This window comes from Pithys albifrons, chromosome 10 (assembly GCF_047495875.1).
Source record: "Pithys albifrons albifrons isolate INPA30051 chromosome 10, PitAlb_v1, whole genome shotgun sequence".
NCBI lineage: Eukaryota > Metazoa > Chordata > Aves > Passeriformes > Thamnophilidae > Pithys > Pithys albifrons.
In genome coordinates this window covers 28,250,549-28,270,972 of record NC_092467.1, presented here as the reverse complement: position 1 = coordinate 28,270,972, position 20,424 = coordinate 28,250,549, and the positions used below count along the sequence as shown (strand labels likewise).

Genomic DNA, 20,424 nt, shown 5'->3' with positions numbered 1-20,424 from the left:
AGCAATTCCCCAGCTAACATGCCCCTGCTGCCCAGCTCTGGGGGAGGGCCTGGGGCAAGTGGGCGATTCCTGAAAGGTTTTAATAATTAATGCAATAGGATTAAATGATATGCAGGTGAAATTTTGACCTCTTGAATCTGTACAATTACAGACAGATGCATTCTGGAAGAGGGGGTTTGATATATCGGTGCCCTGGGGGCAGGGAGAGAGCATTGTCACTGTGTGGGTGTGGTGTTGTCGTGCTCTTGACTTATTACCTTGTCACAAAAATTGGATTGGAAAGCCCCAGGATGTGGGAATGGCATCTGGCCCTGCTCCTGTCCAGCACCACAGAGCCCCCGGCTGGGACCTGAGGCTGCTGAGAGTGGCTGTTGGCAGAGGGGTCAGTGTGGGACATCTGGGATGCAGCTGCTCCAGAGGTTTGTCCCTGCACAGAGTGCACTTCATAATGCCCAGGTTCCATGGGAATGCTGGCAGGGAATGGTGTGGAGGGAACGTGGAGGCTGGCTTGACTTTCTGTTTCACCTTTCCCAGCCTGATCTGGAGCTCACACCATGTGGCTCCAGAAGGGCAGAGGTTGTGGCCTGGGCTGTGTGTGCTCACTCACTCCTGCCACGTGCTGGGATTCCTGTGGCATCCAAAAAGGGAAGGACTGGAGCAGGGCAGCCACTCCGTGAGGTGTCAGATGAACGGGATGCACCTCAGCTGTGGCTGATTTAGGGCTCTGCTGTGTCTCTGCAAGGTTAGAAGGTGGTTTTCAGATTTTATTCCTTGGTTTTGTTTTCATTGTTATACTTTACTGACTTTTATAAAAGAAGATCACAAATTTAGGCTAAAAATAAAAAGACAGTGCTACAAACTAAAGCTGCATCCTGGCAGCCTATTGGCTGCATGAATAAAGAATTCTGCATGTGGCAAGTCATACAGTAAAATCACACTGAGAAATAGCAGTGGAAAGAGCTAATAAAAACTGACATAAAAATCCAGTTTTAAGAATGAATTCAAATAGAGCAGAAAACAAAATGTGATTTTCAAGGTGGTGAATGGGAAGGAGGTGGAAATACCACTGCAGGCTGTATATGTTCCATAATTTTATGTTCACATAAATCAGATTTAAGTAGTCTCCTATTGCTGACTATGAAAAAACTATTTCAAATTGTAATTTTGTTGCGTGTGTTTGTTCTGAATGGTTTTATTAGTTTTTAGATAATACCAAGTCTCTGAGGACAGGCCTGAAGCTGGAATAATTGCAGATTTTCTATTGCTCTGCTATTTAAAAACTTGTTAACCATTCTGATCTCAAGTAGAAATGCTGGTCCTGAAAAAAACTGACTGTGACTGCAGGAACTGCAGCAGCCTTTTCACTTTTCTCCTTGTTTTTCTGCGGCTAAAACACAGAAGAAACCAGGTTTTGTTCTCCATTTGAGCTTGCATGAATTCAGATTAACTCATTAGGAAAGCTTTTCAGGCTGTGTTTGGAAGCATGACTTGGGGAAGAAGGAGCTTTTTGGCTTCTCACTTGGATTTTGATCAGTGAGGATTTCTTGAGAGGATAAATTTTTTCACAGTGGCCTCTATGCATCCTGAGTTGTGTTTTAAGCGTCAGTGACTGGTCTTCATTTGACTTTGGAGGACTTGTGGACAGGATGATGAGGGTTTGTTCTAAATCTTGAGCCTGTCATTGAATGGAGTTAGCACAGCACTTGGTGTTCCCACAAAAAACTGGCTTAAGCCTGAAGGCTTCTTAGCAACTATTTATAAATTCATCTGTCTGCAAAGTGACTTTGTACCCTTATACACAGGGCAGCATCTGGCTTTAGGGGAGAGTCAAATTTAGTCTTCAGGAGACTGGCAGCAAACCAGTCCATTGTTGCTGCACAGGACAGGTCATTGTTAGCGGTCCTTAATTTGGATTTGGGCACTTCTGTGTGTTGTAACTTTGGACCTGTGGCTCACTCTTGCTTACTGTGCAGCAGCCTTGGAGGGGCTGAGAAACCCCACGGCTGTAAGTGCAAGGAGGACAAGCCCTGAGGGGTCTGACCTGGGTGCAGGACCCAGAGGGTGTGATTGTCACAGCCTGAGAGTCCTGCGGTGTGTCCAGGCTTCAGTGCATGTGCCAAGTTCCTCCTTGACAAACACTGTTAGCAGGCCTTGACAGAGTTGCTTCCATGGGAGGAAGAAGAAAAAAAATCAGTGTAAGGCAGCTCCATTACATAACAAAGGTTATCTGGAGACTCAGATACTCTGAAAGTCCCCTCTGTTCTTTTCTATTTCCAGGGACAATCAGCTTATTCTCATTTTAAGGGCTTACTATCAGGTCTGACCCATTTAAAATTCACCTGCCAGTTGAATTGTATGACAGGACCTGGCTGACCCAGGAACAAAGGGAAATGTTCATATCTTGTAATGAACTGCCACGGACCAGGAGCTCAGAAGGAAAAAAGGCAAAAATAGAGCCAGCTCTATGAGAAACACAACTTTTTTTTCACAAGGCAGGGAATAAGAGCTTTATTACTGAAATATTGTAAGTGGCTTTGCTCTATTATCTGTTATCAGCTTCACATCCTTGAATCATTTATTCTTTCACAAGAAAGAACGTTTCTAAGTGGGTGTGTGTCCATGCACAGGCCCCTCACCTTCTCCAGTGAATATTCTGCCAGCCCACTCTTCCCTTCCACCTCTCTCCCAGCGAAGGGCTGAAGGCAGAGGAGGGAGGGTGGCCTGTCTGTGTCACTGTTTCTGTCCATCACAGGGAAAATGCTGGCCAGAGGCTGCAGTTCCAAGGAACAGGACTGTAAACATATGGCCCCGTGGAGAAACTTTGGCCCTCTAAATGTTACAGCTGCATTTCTTCCATGTTTCATGGTGGATGGGTTTTTGTTTGCTTTTTGGGGTGGTGGTTGGTTTTGGACATCTGTACTTATTAATAATTAATTTCATGGTGAATTACCACGTGCATGTCCAGGGACACCTCTTAAGTGATTATCTGACCCGGGATTGAGCTCCTGTTGACTTAGCTGTGGGTTTAACTTAATGTTCATTATTTTGATTGGGTTTTTTGCCTATAACAGCCAAAGAAATGTGTGAGAAATGAAAGCATCAAAGCCAGTGTGCTGTTACTCCCCCTGCCCCCAGTGCAGGTGGACTGTTCCCTCTGTGTTCCTCTGCCACTTCCCTTTCCTTTCCCAGAGGTAACTAATGGAAAAATGTGAAAATGGAGAGATCACTCACTGAGAAATGATCCTGGGATTGAAGTTGGTGCTTTTGTACATCAGTTCCAGTTGGTACTAAGGTGGGTCCTGTTCTTGCCTGTGGCTCCTGAGCAGGGCCAGGTTAATGTCATAGCCCTGTCTGACTCCTGGGGGTTAGAGGTGCCTTTGGTTTGTGTGTGTGCAGGAACAGCATCTTCCTCCCATGGTGTGAATGAAGCAGAATGTCCTGGAAAAATCCTCCCCTTCCCCCCTCAGAACAATCAGAGGGTGATATGACCTTTAGGGGATGGCTGGTGAGCAGGGAGGGTTTTTTAATGCACAGGCATGAAGAGGGTTCTCTTGATTTTTGAAACAAACTCTTGTGGGATTTAATGAATTGCTCCCAGCTGGGCAAGGAAAGGCCTAATAAAGGGAGGCTGTATCCCATGGAATCTTCTATGGAATGGTCAATGTCTGAAGTGACTGTAGGTGCACAGAGAGTCCCACTGGGCAAACTGGCAAATTCCAGCAGACACTCCTGCCTGGTCATACAGCCTATACAGCAGTAACTTTACCTGGTCCAAGAATGAGAATTTTTACTTAAAAGTTGCTGTTTATGAATCTGGCAGGAAGGACTTCCCCTGAGGAAAAGGAGAACAAAGTGGTCAGACTCCCATTGCCTTGCTCTGGGCTCTCTGCCCTTGAGCTGTTGCACTTGATGCTTCAGTCAGTAAAACCCCCTGTAGCCAAACACTCGATAAAGTGTCACTGCAGGAGGGAATTACAGGTGTGTGAACACCTGAGCAGCCACATGAGCTGGGACAGCAGGACTTGCCTCCAGCTTTCATTTGTGGGGCAGATCTGCAAAGCTGCCAGAGGGTCCAGACCTTCTGTCGGGAATATTTCAAGAGCCTTGCTGGAAGAATATGGAGCCTAATAATAAATTTTTACTTATTCATATATCATAGTGAGCAACATCTTAAATGGCAGTTAATGCTCTGGTAGCTGAGTGGTTTATTTCACTTACCTTTCTGTCTTTCTCGTTCCTGTTGCCCCACTGCTTCTCTCCAGGGATCAGGGCTAGCATGCTCCCAGCAAAACTTGGAGATTTGGGGGTTTTATTGTGGTTTTTTTTACAGATTGCATGAAGATGAGACAGCAGGGAGAGAGGAAGGAGTTTGGCTGGAAAGCTCTTGCCTCTTGCCAGGTGAAGTTATCTCCTAATGGAAGCATAAAATTGAAGGCACTGCTGGTTTCCTCCTGACAAATTGGCTCTGGCTGTTCTGGTTGTAAAATGTTTGGGACTTTTCTGTGAAAAGTGTTTTGAAGGGTAAAAAATGTCTGTATGTTACTCAGCTTTTAGTGCTTCCCACCCCTCCCTCATTCTCAGATTTCAGTTTTAGCCTGTTGTGCATCTTAGTTATGTTGCCTAAATTCTGACATGCTGTTGCTGAAGGTGTTTACTGAAGTAATTTCTCAGGGCAGTAACACAACTACTGCTGTGCTCGGTTTATCGGCATAAACAGTTTGCGCATCAAGAACATTCCTTTAGCACCCTGAGTTTTGAAAGCGCCTCACACATCAGTGCCAAAGGCAAAAGAAGGTATATTTATTTTTTTCTTCTTTCTCCCCCCTCCCTTTTTTTTTCCCAGTTGTTGGAAATAAAGCCCTTGCAATGCACAGCTCCGGGGTTGTTTGTACCCAGGCGTCTCTTGGCACCTCAGGCTGCTGGGCTTTCTTACATGTAAAGTTTTGCCCCAACATCAGGTCTAATTTATAGCTGATATCCAGGACAAGAAGTCAAAGAAAAAGTGATGTTTCCTAGGGAATGAGAAGCCCTTGTCTGGCACTCATGAATTACAAGGCTGAACTTTTTAATATGTCTCTCCTCCTCCTTTTGCTCCGTTTTGTTGCTGCCTCCAGTAACATTTTTCCTGACTATAGTACCATTGACTCCTGTGATAGTTTAATAGTTTCTGCTGTTTACACAGTTGTCACTTAAATTGTTGTGATGTAAATTTGCATGCAGAGTTGGTAAGTGCTCAGAGCTAACGGTGCTACCCCAAAGGTAATTTGTATTCTGGTCGGTGGAGTTGTCTTGGTAACACTGAGGTGACTGGAAACCATTTGCAGAGGGGAAGTTCAATTCTGGTGCTGCTCACCAGTCCCAGCTCTGGTGGGGACAGGCTGGGCAGTGTTTGGTGCTTACAGAACTTTCTGACTGCCCCTCGTGGCCGTGCCCTGCAGAGGGGCTGACCTGAGCTAGTGTCTAGGGAAGGCTTGGGAGGAACACGATTCCTCTGCTTGTTCCTTCATTTCTGACATGCTTGAGGATGCTGTTCCTCCTGCTGGAGGAAGAATTCTGACCTCTGAAACTCACTTTTTGGTTCTGGTACTACGTTTTAGTATCCAGTGGGTACTGATCAGCAGGGGCTACAGGTCCCTGTGCTGCAGTATTGCCAACACCTGTGACAGAGGATAAAAAAGATAACTTAAAAAACTTCTAAGAAAAATCCTGTTGTGTTAAAATTGTACATAGAGAATAATGTTTTTAATGTATATAAATGTTGAGAAGCCAGAAAATTACTGAAATATTGCAATGCTCTAATGGCCAGGCATTTTACAAACCCCTGTTTTGAATTGTCTAAAACCATACTGAGGAATTTCTTGTTGAAAGGTTTGGTATTTCATTCTGCCCTGGAGAGGAAGCATTGGTACTTTATCACCTACGAGGACCCAGAACAGAATGGGTCCAAACAGGCAGAATAAAAAAGAGAGAAAGCATAATAAAGCAGTCACCTGAGAGACATTTTCATGGTCACTGTCTGCTATAAATCCATTCATAGCTGTTCTTATGAAAATCACAGTGACAAAAGACTTAGTCAGGAGTCAAATATTGATACAAAGTCCTGGGCTTCTTATGGGAAAAATTACCTCTTCTGTAGTAAATTCAGATCTGAACTTAAATGATGCCAGTGCATTACTGCAATACATCTCACTGGAACAGGCTTTTAGAGCTAATCTGACTTGGAGTAGCTACAGTGACTTGAGAGCAGATAAGCAGTTTCTCACCCCAGCTGAGGGCATGGTGCAGGCAGGTTGGGGATTTGGAATTACAGCCCAAAATCTGCGGAGCTGTTTCTGCATCGTGCGAGAAATGTTTTCTCCACTTTTTGCTTTTCTTGCCTTTTGTGAATGAGCCACGGGAGAATAAGGCCAAAACACACTTTTGTATTGCTGGAAGGAAGCTATTAGGCTTTGATAGTGGCTTATTTTCACAGAGTTTTCTCCTTTTTATGTCTGATTAAAATGGTTTCTATAGGTTTTACATAATTACCCACTGGCCTCATGGAAAAAAAATGTAGGAAACACATAAAGGTAAAAAAAAGTGATAATCATTGGGAGGATTATATGTATGGATATCTTGGGCTTATGGTACTTGATCTTTCAGCAGTGTTCATGTGGGACTCCTTAAGCAGTAAGAAGTTCATGCTTCTGGAGAAATTTGTTCCCTTTATTCTCATAAAACACATATAATAGTTTGACTTGGGAGAGACCTTTAAAGGCCATCTGGTCCAACCCCCTGCCATGGGCAGGGACTTCTTCAGCACTGGGTTTCTCAGAGCCCTGTCTAACCTGACCTTGAATGTTTCCAGGGATGGGGCACTGACAACTTATCTGGGCAGCCTGTGCCAGTGTTTCACAGTGATGTAGAAAGTATCTTCCTTATATCCTTCTGTATTTGTTACATACACGTAATAGATATAGTACATAGGAATTTATTATTTTTAGACTTACATTGAAGTCTACCCCTTTTTAGTCTAAACCCACCACCTCTTATCCTATTGCAAAGGCCCAGCTAAAAAGTCTGTCCTTACGTTTCTCATGAGCCCTCTTCAAGTACTGAAATGCCTCGGCAAAGTCTCCCTGGAACCTTCCCTTCTCCAGGCTGAACAACCCCAACTCTTTCAGCCTGGCTTTACAGGAGAGGGGCTCCAGCCCTCTGGTCATTTTGTGGCCTCCTCTGGATCCATCTCCATGCTGAGGGTTCCAGAGGTGGGTGCGGTGCTGCAGGTGGGGTCCCATGAGAGCAGAGGGGCAGAGTCCCCTCCCTCAGCTGTGCCCCCCTGCTCTGGATGCAGCCCAGGGCACTGCTGGCTCCCTGGGCTGTGAGGGCACACTGACAACAGCTCATGTCCAGCCTCCTGCCCTCCAGGAACCCCAGGTCCTCAGTAGGGCTGCTCTCAATCCTCCTCAAACACCTTTGGAAATCAGTTCAAAGACACAGACTTGGTTAACGCTTGTCAGTCATACTTTTTAATGTATGTTTTGAGATGCTTTTTTCTTATGAACTCACGGGAATTGCTGATGAGTGTGACTACTTAATAATGGAGTAAAAAGAAAAGCTCCTTCTGAAAGCAGAGAAGATCTGTCTGCAGCTCATGCTGCAGTACAAGTGACATGGGGACTGCTTATTAAACTGCACATTCTCTGGCCTTGCTTTGGGATTGTTTCACTGCAGAGTAGCTATGGATGGACTGCTGCATAGGACCAAGGCAGGATCCTCCATCCAGCTGGCCTGGCTGCACTTGGCTGGAAGGGGCTTGGTCTCTTAAACTGGGGGAAAACTCTATTCATCAACACCCTCTTGCACAAAGTGGGGGGTTGTTTTTGTTTAGAGGCAGCAGAAAAATTGGTCTCTCTTTGTCTTGGCCTTCCTGTGCTATTGCCTTGCAACATCTCCATCTCCAGTGAGACTCACAGTCCCTTTGTTGCCTCCTGCCCATTTCCATGGCAGCAAATCCCACCTGGCAGGCCCAGGCCAAAGTCACTGCGTGGACAAGCTGAGGGAAGGGAACAGTGAATGTGGGAGCTAGGCAGGGCATGAGCAAGAATGGAGCCTGTCACTAGGGCTGACTGTATGTAATTGCATAAATTCCATCAAGTGCATCCCATGGTTTCAAGCCCCTGGAAGCTGTAAATAATGTGTTTTAATTAATGGGTTGCCAGGAGCTTTAAAGGAAATCAGATTGGACCGAGGGCTGCAGAATTCGGCAGCTGTAGTGGCTGGAGCGTGTGAGCAGCTTGACTAACTGCTGGGTATTCATTTTATTTTAATTAAATGACTTGCAGAGCTGAAAGCTCCTGCCATCCTCACCTGGGTCCTGTTGAAATGGACCTGGGGAATTGGGTGGAACTGGTTGACAGTAACAGCAGAGAAGACTGAAGGCTGTGCAGGGTTATGAACTTCATGCAGTGTTTCCTGTGTTGTGTCTCTGTGCAATCCTTGTGGTTTGGGTTTTCCATTTTCTGCACATGGATGGTGACCAAGAAGCCTTTTGCTTCTATCCTGTGCTAGCTGAGCTTCAGGGCTGGCAGAGAGAAGGGGCAGAGGAGCAGTTGCTCTTTGCAACTGTGTGAAGTCCCGTGGAGGGATGTGTGTTGTAGCTGTGCCGTACAAGTGATTCATGCAGCATTTGCTAACTCTTTGGGCTGCAGAAATGAGCAGAATGAGCAGTGTAAGGGCCACCAAAGGTTTGGTTTTAATGCCTTTTCCTATCAGCATCTTCGAGCACAACCATGATTAGAGACCGACTGTCTCTGCCTCAGTTTCTGTCAGTGTGTGCTGAGGTTGCTGGTGCTGCCCTGTTGGCATGGGCATGTGGTGGAGAGGAGGTGTCTGAGACGTGGGAGCTATGCCAGCAGAATTGGGAGCACAGAGGTACCTCAGATGGAGAGATAAAAGGGTTTTGTCAATCCCAAGTGTGGTCCAGCTTACCAACACTCTGCCTGCTGCTCCCCCGACCCCGGATCACGGCAACTGGAGAGCAAGGGGAAACGTGCCCACTGAAAATGTTGACATGGTTCCACCATCTGCTTCTGCTGTATTAACTTTCCTGACTAATTGCATGTGTGATGCAGTGCCACATGGTAGCTTTGTTCTTCACATCAAAAGACAAAGCGTCTTTGTGTTTCCTGTGGACCTCTGAACCACACTTGCCATTGAAGGCCCTGTCAGTGCGACACAGGAGCTGTTGATGTCTTCTTGCCTTGATGATTAGAGCACTCCGAATAAGTGAGCTTGGTCATACTTGTTAATAGGTTGAAGGGTATTGTTGCATGCATCATAATTTCCATGTTGTGCCTATTGAGTTCCCATCCCCAGGGTACAAGTATTTAATATTGCAGTGCACAAAAGCATTTGACAACACGCTCTGATGGGTGAGGAGGTTTGTGCCTGACTGGAGGAGCAGTGTGACCCTTGCCCAACTCTTAACCTGCCCACTCCCCATGCTGTGGGGCAGGAGCCCATCCGCTCGTGCTTCCTGGCAGAATATTAATAGACATTTGTTTGGCGCAGTTCCGCCGTAACAGACTTGGATCAGAGGATGAACCTGCTGTTCAGTCTGAAACGATGCTGGCTTTGGAGACAGCTTTGGAAATGCTTTTGTGTGTGATCCCTTATAATTCCCAGAGCTCTGATTCAGTGGGCTTAAAAAGCAAGATTCCTGGCAAATTAGTCATTGGATGCAATTAACGTCTTCTTTACGGAGCAGCTGACAGAGCTGCAGGAAAGGTATCTTCACAGGGACATCTGTGGCACTGCTCCTTCCAAAGATGATTAACAACCAAGCTCTAATTTTTTATTTTTTTTTTAATTTTCATGGACATTCCTGATGTGTTGCTGCACTTAATTCACTTCAGGTTCCTACACCATACCTTGTGGTATGACATAAGAATGCTTTCTGTGGAGTTGGTTATGGCACAGGGGGTTTCTGTGTGTATTTTAATTTTGTGGCATTCCAGTTATTACTTTCCATTTTCCATTTCTATTTTTGGTGTCTGAAGTAGTTAAGTAATTCAGGACTGTGGATGTAGGGTCAGAAAGGGGAACTTTTTCAAATAATCCTAGAAAAAATTTCTGGTTCAAAAGTGCCATAATTTTGCTAAAAACAAAGCAAAGGGAAAGAGGATACAGCTGAAAACACTAGATATAAGTCTCCAGAAAAATCCCTGCCCCTTTCATTGTTACTGACTCTTCATTCTTCCAAGACACTGCAATGTGTGTTTTAACTGTGGCATTTTAGCCTCCAAGAAAGGAAACTATGGCATGTGGAGTTTTTCCTTAACTGTATAGAGCATTTCTTGCATTTTTTACTCTGCAACTTATTGATTAAAGTAGGAACAGGAGAAAAAGAGCAAACATTGACCCAACGTTAAACAACCAGACCATGTATAAATAGACATAAAATGCAGTGTTGCTTCTAATGAAAAATACATAAATGCTGCAGAACCAAGCAAAGTAACAGCATCGTGTCCCTGCTGTATTGGCTGCCCAACAGAATGCTCAGGTGTGTTCCTGCACGTGTAATTCCCTCACTGGGAGCACAAATCCACATTGCCTTTCCCTACTGCCCCCTCCATGGATTTGTGCACGGAACTGGCAATGCCCCTCAGACATCCCAGGTCTGTTACACTTCCTATATCCCCTCTCCTTGTTTCCTACCAACAGAAGGCATCCTTTTGCCACTGGGAGGATTGAGCCTTCAAGCCTGTGATTTAGGTCGTTGATCCCAACTCTCTACAAGCATTTGCTTTTTTCCCTTTTCTTTGTTTTGTTGGGGATTGGGAGTTTTGCATTGAGTTCTGTTGGGTTTCCAGCATGTCATTAGATTGGGTAATTTATATTACAGGTCAGGGATGCCTGTGCTGTTGGCAGTTAACACACTTTGGAAACACCCAATGCCTGTGCACAGGAATGTGGTGAGTGTGTGTTTCCAACACGGAGCTCGCAGGTGTAAATACCAGGTTCCTGTTTTTCCACACAGTTGTGAGTCACAGTGTGGGCCCTGGACCCACGCCAAGTTCTGCAAAACTGCCTTTAAATGGTATATATTTCTCTTTGGCTGTTTCGAGGCTGATTTGCAGAGGAAGGGCCTTTACCTGCAGTTTTGGGGACTCCTGGTGTGTAATGGCACTGCTCTGCTTTCAGTGGCAAAGGTGACTGGGGAAGCTGCTGCTGCTTCCCCACGGATGTTTTGTGCTCTCACAGCCTGTGTTGGCACCAACAAAGGTGCAGCCAGGGGTTGAGGATTGCCAGAAATGCTGATTTTAACCCCAAGGACTGTAGATCAAGCAGCTGTTGTGCAAGTGTGGCAGGGAGTTCACCCTACCTGGCTCTGCACAGATTTGAGGGCCCCTGGATTTCCCCCTGTGTGCAAACTTTGTGTGAAATTCTGCTGAAGGAGCCGTGTTTGGCTTTGGTGCACTTCACCCTCACAGTGTGTACACCCCAGTCAGGCACTGAGAACTGAAATGTGTGTCCGAGCTGTGAAAGGCAATTCCTGCCCCTGTAAACTCCAGTGTTGGAATGTTTCAATGTGACAACATAACCCAGGTAAGAAATAGCAGCTCTTGAGGTTTTGGGAATGGTTTTTTGCTATGTCTGCCAGTCTTGGAGATTTTCTTTCCACTACCTATGAAAAAGGAATAATACTTAAAAAACATCAAATAGAGCAGAAAATAGCAACTGTATAGGGTGGTCCTCCTTGTCCTTATATCCCCCTTGGTGAAAGGATCTGCCTTTACATTTCTTAGTCTCTTTTCTCTCATTTTCTGAGTAACTGAAGACAATTTTCTCCATAAAGTATGGCTGTTCTGTTTCCCTGGTACCTGTCTGACAAACTGGGCATGTGTGTAGGTGGAAACCAAAATTGCTCCAGCAGCTCATATTAACCACTTCTGCTTTTCTGCCTTAATATATTTGCTCTCAGAAATAGCTTTCAGTCTGTTTTGTCCTCAGGAAACCTGGCTTTTGTCATCAGGGGGTTTGACTTCGGCTGAGGGTTATAAAACCTGCACTGACAACAGGCATCACAGGGTGTTGTACAAACATCTGTGACCAATTTTGTACAAAGACCACTGAGGCCAGTGAATATTATTCATGGACTTGGGTGATGTCTCCTCAGTGCAGAATGTGGCCCCTAGTGTTTAATTCCCAGGAAGGGAAAGACAGAGTAATGTCAAGTGCCTGTTGAGGACTTTGCAGACATCCTTCACTGTGAAATAACATACATGGAGGTGCCACCCCAAGAGCCTCTGTCTTGCAACAATGTCTTGCTCGTTAAAAGAAAGCAAAACAAAACCCAGAGAGACAGACAGAGCTGGCAATTCTGTCAGCAAAAGTCAGTGTGGATGAGCTTCAGTCAAGGAAATATTTAGAAACAAACTGGAAACTCGGAGCATACCAAATCCTTTGAAAAGGTCGTGACTGCAGCAATATGGAGTTCTGGAAACACGCTCAGCTTCCACAGCAGAGCGATGGCTGCTCTTTTCCATACAGAGGGAATCCTGACTTGAGCAGAAGACAGTGCACCCCCCCATCAAATGAGGCTGAAAGACGTGGCTCAGGGCCTTGGCTGTGCCACAGGTTGCTGTGTGACTTGTGGCGTGTCATGTACTGTGTCTGTGTGTCTGTAGGTGAGGCTGGGCATGACTTGTGCATTTCAAGCTCTCAGATCTCTGAATAGGAGCAAGTTTTCTGACAGCCTTTTCATGCAGTGCTACCTGGTCTATTCTTTATTGCAAGAATTACTCTGTTTTCTGAAGCCTGGCCATGTCTATGCCCTTGCCAGCCCTCCTGTCACTGCTGTGTGAGCCTCTGGGAGGTTTTTCAGTGGTGTGTTTTGGCACTGCCTGGCAGGGACTCTTCCATCCCTGCCATGCAGTGTCCCATTGCACAGAGGGTGAGCAGTGGCACCCAGAGGGGACTGCAGGCTGGACAGGGCTGTCAGTCCATTTCTGAGCAAAACTGGACTGTGTTTAATATTCTGGTAGGAAAATGTGTTCCTTCTTCCCACCCTGCCTCAGCAGAAGGACATGGGTTTCCAATTTACAAGTAGAATGGGGATTAAGTTTGTTGGTTTTCTTGTGGGTTTGTTGTTTGTTGTTTTTTTAGCTTTCAGAGGTTTGAACATTGAGGTGATGTGGGTTCCTCGAGAATAACAATGAGGAAACTGTCACAAACCCTGGTTTTATTCAGCTTAAAAGATCACTGATCTTTTATGAGTGGATTTTTTTAAAAATGGAGAAAGCTGAGGGAAAAATGGAGGGAGCAGATGTTGGAGGGAGCCTTGCCTGGAGGAGAGTGGGGCACGTTCCTCTGAAGTGAGGGAGGCAGCACTTGAGCTTTCTGCCTGGGCTGTTCCCAGCTGTGGAGCAATCCAAGATAAAGCCCCAGAGCTCTGACAAAGCCTTCAAACTTCCAAGGAGAGCTTGTTTTGAATACTCAATAGTATGTTTTGCCCTCAGAGGAGCATGGCAGTCCAAGTGGATATTTTTGTCCTTGAATCCTCCTCAATGATTCCTTCTTCTCCTGCTGGTGAAACATGGTTTGTAAGGACAGTTACTGCATTCATTAGACCAACTTACATATTTGTCAAAACACAGAGCAACCTTTGAGTGTACAGCCCCTTCTTAGAGCCTGAAATGGCAACAGCAACCTGAGGACAGGTTGGGGGAAAGTACTGCTCAGTTTTGCCTTGACTTACATGAGTAAATTTAGGAATGAACCCATGTATTTATTAGTTAAAGTCACTTTAATTTCATACATGAGAACAATATGCTGTTTCAGCATTCTGCTTTTTGTAGCTTTCAATTAGGGGCTGCCATGTTTCCCTTACATTAAATCCAGTGTTAAACATGAAAATGTATTTAAATAATTCTAATGAGGAGCCTTACACACATTACCATTTAAAATGCACAAAGGTGGATACCTTTGATACTAATGAAAAATCACAGGTGACATTTTTTACTTCTTTTGATGTCATTGGTGTGGTTTGATTGATCTGAGGGGCTTCAGGCTCAGCAGCTGCACGTTCTGGGCAGCCCCAGAGCTCTGACTGGGGTTTTGTCAATGGGGTATTGTTTTCTGAGGCTGGTTTGAGGGTCTTGGGGAGAAGTTTCTTTAGAATGTGTTTCATATGGAGTATCAAAGGGACTGTGGTCTGTGTCTGAGCCCTGCCTGTTTGAGGGGATCTGATTAATGTTGCTTTATAAATGTATTTGCCTGCTGAGATGGCAGCGTCAAAAAAATGGCCAGATTCACAGAGTGGTTAAATATTCCCTTTCATTAGTTCAAGGTGTCCTTAGTTGTCTGAAAATTCAAAGGATTCGCTGGTCCCACATCCAGTAGGATTTCCTGATATTTCTTCTCTGGAATCTTCTCTGTGGCTGTTTTGTAGCTGTGAAACATTCCTGGGATTTCCCATGCCAAGGATTGCCCTGGCAGAGGTGCTGGGAAGGATCAGGCTCCCAACATGAGGTGTTTGGGTGCCCAAAGCAGGGCAGGGCTGGGAATGGGGCACACACCTGCTGGGAGCAGGAAAGCCCTCCCTGGAACGCTTCCTCCTTTGCAAAAGCAGCAGCAGGAATGGAGAGTGCTCGGGTTGGGATTTCCAGATCTCCTTCAGAGAACTGAGACATCCTTTGGGTATATAACCCGATCAAAGGATTTGGGATCAATACCACAGACTTTTTTGAAGGACAGGGATGCTGACAAAGTGCATGGTTAGGGCTGAGTCTCCTGCTCCAAGAGCTTTATGGGTTTGGGAGTATGTGTCAAGTTCGTGGTGAACGTACCTTAGAACTTAAAATTTAGAAAAAAAACTATGGTTGCTTCTGTTGCTGGGAATTCCTGTTTGGGAGTGACATTTGCAATGATCAGGAGCTGACTGAAGTTACAAATTGAAAACTGCCCTTTGCTGTCAGGCTTTGTATAGCCCAGAAACTCCCTCCAGAGCTGGATCATGAGCCCAGCCCTTGCCTTGCTCTTTGGGCCAAGCAGGTGACTCAGCTGGGGTACATTTTGTTCTCTGTGAGACTGGATTAGTGCAGGTCCTTAGAGGGGCAGGGTGACCCACAGTAACGATGTGCTTTGTTCTGGGAGGAGCTGGATCATGTCCCATTACACACTGAGCTCCCCCTGCACCCTTTGGGGCTGAGTGGGGCCCCTGCTCTGTGTTTAAGCTCCTGAACTTGTGTGGTGCTGCTTTTCTTTTTCTCATATGGAGTCTTGTCAGCAGCCCTGATAAACCACTGATCAAAGTTGCCATTGAAGTTTCCCAGCATGAAATAACCCCCTGTTTTATGAATTTCAATGCCTCTTTTCTGGCCTACCATCATCTCCCCATTATCACATCCTGCAGAAGGATCACAGCAAGACTTTCATTGTATGTTTTTTTACTTTATTTTGCTATATTTTTACAGCAGCTTGGGTGAAACTTTTCTGCAAGAAGACTGAATATTGGCTGCAAATGAGAGCAGTTTGATGGGAGGTCTGGTGTTGATTCAGAAGTTAAAATAGGAGCAGGATCTGTGTAAAGGAATGAGAATAGTGCAAGAAATCAATCCAGTTTTTAATGGGTTTGATGTCTGGGATTTTTAAATCCCTGATTGCCACCTTCCCCCTGCAGTAAACCCACCTTGGGATGAGGTGCAGAGTCTGGGCAGCACCACAGTCACTTTCTGCTCTTACCTCCCTCTGGGGAGCTGTGGTTCTGATTGTTCTCTATTTGGCTACCAATTTTATGAAACTTGTAGGACTGGACTGCTTTTTCCATATCTTTCCCCTCTTTTAGAGCTGGTGGAAATTTGCCAACAGTTACTGAGGGGAGAAAATGGGGAGACAGCACAGTTTGTGGAGTCTCTGGATTAACACTCAAAGATGCTTCCATTAGCCTGGTTTTCTGTCTGGATACATAACCCAGAGGTTGAACAAAGCTCTTAATACAAAAATCCTGTGTTTAGAGTCTTATTACTATGTAGGGTTAATTTTCTTATGGGGAAAAACCAAATCTTATTTTATAATATCCTTTATAGGCAAGTTGTAATGAGAAAATGTATTTTTTGTGTGTGCTTTTAAATTACTGCTGCTGCTGAACAGCTACAGAGAACTGTTAGGAAAGGAAATACATTCATTCTGCTCTTCAGCTGTTGGTTTGGGGAAGTCAAGAGTAGCAAGAAATGAAACTGTTGTGAAGTTGGGTATCTATTAGTGTTACAGATGTGCAAATAGGAATAAACGAGGCATGGATTGGAAATGGGATCACAGGGGACCTGAAAAGATGTACCTGCCCTGTAAAGCCTCCAGAACTGAGGCAGAAGTGAAGTCAGGTTAAATGAAGTGACTGAGGGTAGAGGAAGAATGTTGGACTTTATTAGAGAGAGCAAGAATAAATCCTGGACCTTTCCATTAGATTCAGATACCTCTTTGGCTTAGGATCAGTGATTTGGCCTTTCAGAAGGATGTATTTTTGGAAGTCAGAAGCCACATTTGAATCATCTTGTCCATGCTCCTAACCAGCACAAGGCTTGTTCCTTTCAGTGTATATTTATTTCCTGCAATCTAATTATACATGTCCCCAGTGGTTGCTTTTTTATGAATTCCCTCTATAAATGTTCGTGTTCTGAACCACTCTCCCTGGGGTCTGTGCTTTTAATTTGCTGCAGGGATGACCCCTGAATCCTTGCTTGCAGTTCAGGATAAGAGATGTGAGTAATGGAATGAAAAAGAATGTTTTGCAAAATGAGAGACTGTGTTGGTTTGATGCAGTTTTGTTTAAAATGCAGCATTTTTCTGTCAGTGGTGGGTAAGGTTGAAACCTTCTGTCCCTCCCCCTTTACCTGCCTTTCTGGGGGAAGAATCATAGAATTCTGGGATTGGGTTGGAAAAGACCTCCGAGATCATCAAGTCCAACCCTTAGTCCAACTCCAGTCCCTTTACCAGATCATGGCACTCAGTGCCACGGCCAATCTCAGTTGAAAAACCTCCAGGGATGGGGAATCCACCCCCTCTCTGGGCAGCCCATTCCAATGCCTGAGCACTCTCTCTGCAAAGAATTTTTTTTCTGATCTCCAACTTCAATTTCCCCTGGCAGAGCTTGAGCCCATCGTGCCCCCTTGTCCTATTGCTGAGTGCCTGGGAGAAGAGACCAACCCCCAGCTGGCCAGAACTTCCCTTCAGGGAGTTCCAGACAGTGCTGAGGTCACCTCTGAGCCTCCTCTTCTCCAGGCTAAACACCCCCAGCTCCCTCAGCCTCTCCCCACAGCACTTGTGCTCCAGTCCCTTCTCCAGCCTCGTTGCTCTTCTCTGGCCCCGCTCCAGCCCCTCAATCTCTTTCCTGATCTGAGGGGCCCAGAACTGAACACAACACTCAAGGTGTGGCCTCCCCAAGGCAGAGTACAGGGGAAGGGTCTCTGCCCTGGGCCTGCTGGATGCGCTATTTTTGATACAGGACAGAGAAGCAGCAATGACTGACTTCTAACCAAGGCTTCCCTTGGAGGGCTGCCCAGGGCAGGGCTGTGTCCCCGTGGGAGCTGAGCCCATGTGGCACAGGTGCCTGTGGAGTGTCTGACAGTCTGTCCAGCTGCACATGTGGGAAAGCAAGAGCAGGAACTGCAGAGAAATGAAGCAGGGCAGGGCCTTTGGTGTCCCTGTGCAGGGGGAAGATGAAAGGCTCTGCCTTCTCTCTGTATCCTTCTCTTTCCCTGTTCCAGGTGTGGTTTCCCCCCCCGAGGAGCAGAGGCTGGAGCTGCTCACTCCTGTTTGTTTATGTTCATTTGGAAGAGACTTGTGAGCTGAGCTGCCTGTGCTGCTCACGGCGAAGGAAAGGGAAATGGATCTCAGGGGGACAATTAATGTTGCTTGACTGAGAAATTTCCGAGCCAGGTGAAGCCACAGAATGAACTTGTGCCCTCCCCGTTGTCTAAAAGGGATGTATTTATTTATTTTACATTTTGATGCACCACTGGTGGTTCATGGTGTGAGCCTTGATGAATTATTGATAGAAGGAAGGTGTAGAACATGGGAGATTATTAGAAAGGGTTATCAGACTTCAAAAAGAAAAAGGAAGGAATAGACAGAGAGCTGATATTTTAATTAACTGCTCCCTCCCTGTGCTGTGATCCCAGAGACAGGACGATTGAGTGCCAGAAGGTAAATCTGGTTGGAAATAAAGTGATCCCAGTGTTGTATTAGAGGTGAGGAATGAGACAGTGCTTCACTTTCTCACAGTGTGAATAATCTGGGTTGCTGTTTGCAACAGAGAGTGGAGTTTATTGGAATTGAGACAGCCTTGCAAGAGTTGTGACCCAGTGTTGGAGAGTAATATTAGTAAAAAAATAATAACAAATCAAAGATAGTATTTGAAATATAAATAATAAAAAGGAGAAAAAAATGTAAAATATTATATAAATAAATATAATAATCATACGAACATTTGAGCTCCCCCTCACTTGCTGCTTCTTTGAGAGATCAAACAGCTTCAATTCAAACAAAGGACCAAACACATTTGTGTCCTGCTGATTTTTCTATCCCTGGCCTGTTGGACCTCTGGGTGGGTGTGGGGACACAGTGACAGTCTGGGTTTGGCCACTGCTGGTGAGTGGGGGAGTGCATTAACACCTTCCCAGAGGCACCATGGGACTGCCAGTGATGCTTTGCTCCCATTAGTGCTGTGGGGAGCAGTGCCAGGGGACAAAGCCATCGGGGCCACCATCTGCTGTGGGCAGGCTGGCCACGCTCCAGCAGTGGCCTCTGACCGCCCCCTCCCTGGGACTGACCCCTCCCTCGTGGCTCTGTCCCCCTGGCCTGGAAATACCTGGCAGTGTGACACTGATGGCACAGGGGAGGTTCATGGTTGAGGTGGAACAATAGTTTTGTTGCTATTTGGGTCTCTAGAGAATAAGCTAAAAGACAGTTTTCTTATGGAAAACAAGGCAGTAGGACATTAAGAGGACTAGTATAAAAGCAAATACCTTTGAAAGTATAACTTCTGTCTCCAGTGTTACAGCAGGCTCTACTTTCTGGATGAGGTTGTGATTGTTTCATTTGTAGATGCCCCAACCTTCCCCTAAGGTACAGTATTTTACCCAGTCAGCCTCACAGCAAGCAGGAGGCTGCTCTGCCCTGGTCATGCAGGGGCATCCTGGCAGAATCTGGTCAGCCTCTCTGACCATTAAATACATCAGGTGCAATAACTACACCAGAAGGGGTGTGTGATAGCCAGTTGCACGAGTCTGGCATTCCTAAGAGGAGATATTCAGGAGAATGTCTTGTCTCTCTGATAACAGACATGCAGTGTCTTTGGATTCTTAGTAGGACTGGTCTCTTTTAAAGCTCTTGGTTTAGATGAGATTGGTTTTTATTCTCTATTAGTTCACAATATCTATTTCTGAATGACTGAAGAGAAAATTGAAAATGGTCTCTTTTTTTTATCCTCTCCAGAATCTGGCTCATTTAGCAACAGAAGGGGAGTAAATGTATGTTCTCTTTATGAACTGCATCCTCAGAGATTGTACAGCTGCTTAGTGATGCTTTGCAGTGTTTTCCTGCTGGGTGCCTGTTCAGGGAAGCCACGTGTTTTGTGTGCTAGAAAATGAGTACTTGATTTCAGCCCTGTGGATCTCTCAGTGCCTCACAAAGCAATGCTCCTTGTGCCCTGTGTGGCCACGTGAGTGACATTTAACGTGGCTCCCTTCCTGACAGCTGCTCGTGTATGAAAACAAGAGAGGAAAATAAAGATCAAGCCCCAGGGGCTTATTTTGTTGTGTTTAATGCTTTGAACGTGTTTGCTGGAATGTGCATTGGTGTGGCAATGGGGTGTGCACATGACTCGTGTGAGGGAATGGCTGTCAAGCTCAAGGCTCACTGTGGGGGCAGCTAAGCCATGGAACAGGTTGTCCAGGGAGGTTGTGCTGTCTCCAGCTTGGGGTTTTTCTCCAACCAGACTGGATAAAACACACAACAGCCTGGTCTGACCTCAGAGCTGAGCCTGTCTTGAGCAGGAGGGTGGGCTTGGTGGCCTCGTGAGGTCCTTCACTACCTGCACTTCCCTGTGACCCTATTAAGTTGTGAGCAGCTTTGCAGGGGGAGGAACAATCTCCTGGCCACCACTTCCTGTGTCGGTGGACACTGACAGAGGGAGATACCAGTTATCCAGGGAGTGCCTCCCTTCAGGAGTGGTACCCCTTACTCAGGACTCTCATGGCACAGCTGCTCATTGGAGTTCGTGGCAGAGAAGCCACTGAATCACCACTGCAAAGGCAGTGGTCACATTGGCACTGAGGCCATAGGCTGAAGGGGACAAATACATGTAGAATTCTCTTTCTGCTGCAGTGGAAAGATGCTGACAAGCATTGCAGAGCAGCGGTGGTGCTGTGCCACTGGAACAGA

General features: G+C 45.8%; 1 protein-coding gene across 2 annotated transcripts in view; it reads left to right on the top strand.

Annotated features, from left to right (window-relative positions):
- The window catches only part of LRP8 (LDL receptor related protein 8), a 178,698-nt gene that overhangs the window by 91,406 nt on the left and 66,868 nt on the right, over positions 1 to 20,424 (top strand). The gene's annotated exons all lie outside the window — the stretch shown is intronic.